Below are 4,752 nucleotides of genomic sequence, written 5' to 3'. Positions count from 1 at the left end.
GGTGTGTGTGGTGTGTCTGTGTATATGTGTGGTATGTGTGCATGTGTGAGTGTGTGTGTGGTATGTGTATGTGTGAATGTCTGTGTGTGTGGTGTATATACATATGTGTGTTTGTTTGTCTCTGTGTGTGAGTTGTGAGTGTGTGTGTATGTACATTTCACAGCCAAACCAGTGCAGCTGAAAGCAAAGAGAAGCCTAATGTGGCTGGGGTGCAGAAAAGGAGAATGTCATGTGACATTCTAGCAAAGTGAGGTAGGGGAATCCAGATGGTTCAGGGTTTTTAAGTCTCACCAGTGCATTTTATCTATCCTAGGAACAAGGGAAAGCCATTGACATATCCCCATGCAGCTCTGTGCATGGTGTATATTGTGGTATGGTGTGGTGTAGTGTCCTGTGGCTGGGTCTGTGTCCTTTGAAAACCACACAGCTGTACTGTGTGAGATACACTGGATAGGTCCAGGAAAGACTCAGGTGGGACAATTCAACAGCTATTGAAGGAGTTACTTTCAACATGGGTGATGGTACTGAAGTCAAGAGAAAAGGATGGACTGGGGATGGTTAAGGAACTGAAACTGCAGGAAATGTATTCTCTATAGAGGGACGAAGGGGTGAAGGGAAGGAGGAAGGGAAGGTGGGTGAGAGAGAGTAGAGACTGGCTTTCAGGAGGGTTTACAGTGAACATCTGCTCATTGTGGAGCTGGGAAAGTCTGCACACTGGTTATTCACCTCAGGAAAGCCTGTGCACTGCTTATTTACCTCAGGAAAGCCTGCACACTGCTTATTCACCTCAGGAAAGTCGGCACACTGCTTTTTCACCTCAGGAAAGTCTGTGTACTCGTTATTCACCTCAGGAAAGCCTGTGCACTGCCTATTCACCTCAGGAAAGCCTATGCACTGTCTACTCATCTCAGGAAAGCCTGTGCACTGCCTATTCACCTCAGGAAAGCCTATGCACTGCCTATTCACCTCAGGAAAGTCTATGTACTGCCTATTCACCTCAGGAAAGCCTGTGTACTTATTCACCTCAGGAAAGCCTGTGCACTGCCTAATCATCTCAGGAAAGCCTGTACACTGCTTTTTCACCTCAGGAAAGCCTGCACACTGCTTATTCACCTTGGGAAAGCCTGTGCACTGCCTATTCATCTCAGGAAAGCCTGCGCACTGCCTATTCACTTCAGGAAAGCCTGTGCACTGCTTATTCACCTCATCACTGTCACTTTCCTGGGAGGTTTTGCAAAGTGACTCCTCTCTTTCCCTGCCCCAGCCCATCTCTCCTGAATTTCCATTTCTCTACACCATTTCAAAAAAAAAAAAAAAAAAAAAAAAAAAAAACTTTGCTGGGTGTTGTCCAGGTGGTGTTGGCTTATTTCACAAGTGACCCCATTTCTGATGCTGCCCCAGGTTCCACTGACTTTCCTTATCAAAGTTACTCACTGAGTGCAGAGTCAAGTGGCAGTGCACACCTTTAATCACAGAAAAGGAAGAGGCAGCGGCAGATGTATCTCCTGGAGCTCAAGGCCAGCCCTGGTCTACATAGGCTACCTAATAGAGAGACCTTGTCTCAAGAAAAAGGTAGTCCACTGAATAGTGTCTTCCTGGAGCCATTTGATTGACACATCCAGCCTCCTTTTTGGGTCTTGCCCAAGAGCTCATAACCAAGCAGTTAGTTCTAGCTATCAACATCCTGTCATTTCTGGTCACTGGAGATGCCATATGAACAAACCCAACCTAACCTCAGGTTTGAGAAACCTCCCCCAGGGTCTGGCCTGTGGTTTTGCTGAAGACCACTTCTTGCCATCCCCATGCCTCCTGCCCCACCCTCCCCCCACCCCCTCACTCTCACTCAGTGTTCCAGCTCAGCTCCTCCATCACATCTCATCTTCAGGGCAAGCTTAAAGTCGAGGCTGCATCTCTTACTCCAGTCAGAAGAAGTCATTTGCCAGAGTTCAAACAACTGAGACTTGAAGCCAAGTTGCATTTATCTTGAAAATGCCAGATTCTCAGCCACCCACCTTTGCCATCTTTCTTAGAACAGCAGAATTTGACTATAACGACAAAAATGCCTGCTTTGTCAGACCCCAGGAGTGTAGGGACCAAACCTGGAATGGTCCAAGCAAACCGGTCATATCAGTTTCACTGAGTGGGACCTTCTAGAAACTTCTTCCTTACCTACCACCAGCATGGACAGCTCTGAGTCACTGAGTCATCACTCACAGTATGCTAAGAGCTAATAACAGGGTGAATCTCTGACTGGAGAGCTCCAACTATCTTCAGGGTGAGGAGCCCAGAGCAGCAACTTGGAAAATACTTGTTAATTTCTCAGGAAATTGAAAGTTATTGACCTCACAGGTTTGCTTGAGTCTCTTCTTCTGACACAGTGAAGCAGAGTTCTGAGCCACCCTTTGTCCCTGCCAGTGAGGAACCAGTGGCTTCCCACAATGGCCAACAACAAAGCAATCCGTTTGAGAAGAGGAAAAAGAAATTGTAGCAAAGATCATTATTTTCTAAATTTGCTTTTCCATTGAGAATGTAGGTGTCAGCACAGCCGTATTCAAAGGTTCCCACCCCTCAGGTCAAAGCCTGTAGATTGTGAAGCTCTCACTCATCCCAGTCTCCCTAACTCCCTCAGGCCCTTCTGCAACAGCAGACCGTCTCCAGTCTCACGTTCTTGTCCTCTCAGGCCTCAGCTTGACTCCCTTTTCCCTTCCCACTTCCTGGTACATTTTATTTTATTCGTTTTTCAAGTCTTAGGACTCTTCCAAGGGTCCCCACTTCTTCCTCCACAGTCTCACACACACACACACAAACACGCACACACACACTTACACACATGCGTGCACATATGCACACATTCACACACATATGTGCACACATGCATACATTCACACACAGACATGTGCACACACATGGGTGGGCACACACGTGCATACACGCATGTGCGCATGTGCGCATGCGCGCCCGGAAACACACACACACACACACACACACACACACACACACACACACACACACACACTCCATGCATTCCCTTTGGGCCCAGTGCATCTTCATCACACAGTTAACTGCCCTAGGCATCCAATTGCCTTCTGCCAGGATCCAAACATAAGCCTGGCTCACAGCGGCTCTCACTAAATGGCACCATGGGACTGGTAAGAAGGCTCATCTGTAAGAGCGCTTGCCAACAAGCTTAACAACCTGAGACCGATCCCTAGAACCCACACATTAGAAGGAGAGAGTGGACTCCTGCAAGTTGTCTCTGACCTCAACATGCTATGGCACCTGCCACACGCATCCTGCAAAAATAAATAGATAGATAGATAGATAGATAGATAGATAGATAGATAAATGTGGGAAGTAGCATGCGACTGCTTCACTGACGTATTAAATAGCTGTGGGGTACTTGTTGAGAACCTACTAAGTGTCAAGCTTCTGGTCCATGTCACCATTAAGTCATTCAGCCTTCTAGGTCTGACCACTGTTGTCTTAGGTGCTGTCTCAGAGGCTTGCTTACTAACTTGTCAAAGAATGCACATTTAGAATGACACTGTCAGAAACTCCAAACTCTGTCCCTTTTCTTCCTAATTCAAGCTTTAAACTACACAAATCCATATTATCTCCAAATTTTAAACTCTAGAACTCAAGGCAGAATGTATTTATTTGACCTTAGGTAAGTCACTCTGCCATGCTTGGTCTCCGTTGTGTCAAAGGTAAAATGGGGGTTCGGAGGAACTGTATAAACTACAAGTGATGGAGTTCAAATTAGGACAAGATTGAGCAGCTCTGCCTAGCAGAGCATTATGCTGGGGAGTGAACGGGTACTGTGGAGTGACGGCAGAACGAAGCCTACCAGCCACAGCTAAACTTGATTTTGTTTGTTCTACTGTGGGGCAAAAGTACTATGCCATCAGCAGAAATGGCACCTACACAGTCGACCGGCTGCTCTCTGGGAACAGCCTGCAGTAGCATTCTGTCTGCTGAGGAAGGATGATCCTGTCTGGTGGAAGATCAGCCAAGGCTCCTAGGTAGCCCCACAGATAGCAGGTGGGTGTGGGCTAGCCCCGCTGATGCTGTTCAAGACCACCGACATTCTATTTTGTCTTTTTTTTTTTTTTTCAGAGCTGAGGCCCGAAACCAGGGCCTTGTGTTTGCTAGGCAAGTGCTCTACCACTGAGCTAAATCGCCAACATTCTAGATAAGCATTCTTTTTTGTTTGTTTGTTTTTGTTTTTGTTTTTGTTTTCGAGACAGGGTTTCTCTGTGTAGCCCTGGTTGTCCTGGAACTCACTCTGTAGACCAAGCTGGCCTTGAACTCAGAAATCTGCCTGCCTCTGCCTCCCAAGTGCTGGGATTAAAGGCGTGTGCCACCACTGCCCGGCCTAGATAAGCATTCTAACACCAAACTGAATCCAACACTTTTTTTTTCTTTTCTGGTGTTTTATCCTTGAACTCACTCTGTAGCCCAGGCAGGCCTGGAGCTTGCTGATCCTCTTGCCGAAGCTTCCTCCGTAAGCTTACAGGTTGGCATTACCCCCAGGCCTAGCTCTTAAAGGATGTGGACTTAGGATATTTTCAGTTTGTTCACATGACTGCACCTTCACAATAAGCCAAGAAACACCAAGCATTTGGCTGGTTTCCCCTCATCCTGGAAATGTGTGGAGCCAGTATGGCCTCAGCCTAGACAAGTGTGCATGAGCCCAGCAGCTATAAGCCACCGTGTAAGTGTTCTGGTGTGTGTAAAAAAAAAAAAAAAAAA

General features: G+C 46.9%; 1 protein-coding gene across 1 annotated transcript in view; it reads right to left on the bottom strand.

Moving 5' to 3' along the window:
• Rd3 (retinal degeneration 3) overlaps positions 1-4,752 on the bottom strand; it is a 31,793-nt gene that overhangs the window by 26,187 nt on the left and 854 nt on the right. The gene's annotated exons all lie outside the window — the stretch shown is intronic.

This window comes from Mus musculus, chromosome 1, assembly GCF_000001635.26.
Source record: "Mus musculus strain C57BL/6J chromosome 1, GRCm38.p6 C57BL/6J".
Classification (NCBI taxonomy): domain Eukaryota; kingdom Metazoa; phylum Chordata; class Mammalia; order Rodentia; family Muridae; genus Mus; species Mus musculus.
Note: the sequence above shows the minus strand (reverse complement) of the source record. Positions and strands in the feature narration are given on the sequence as shown.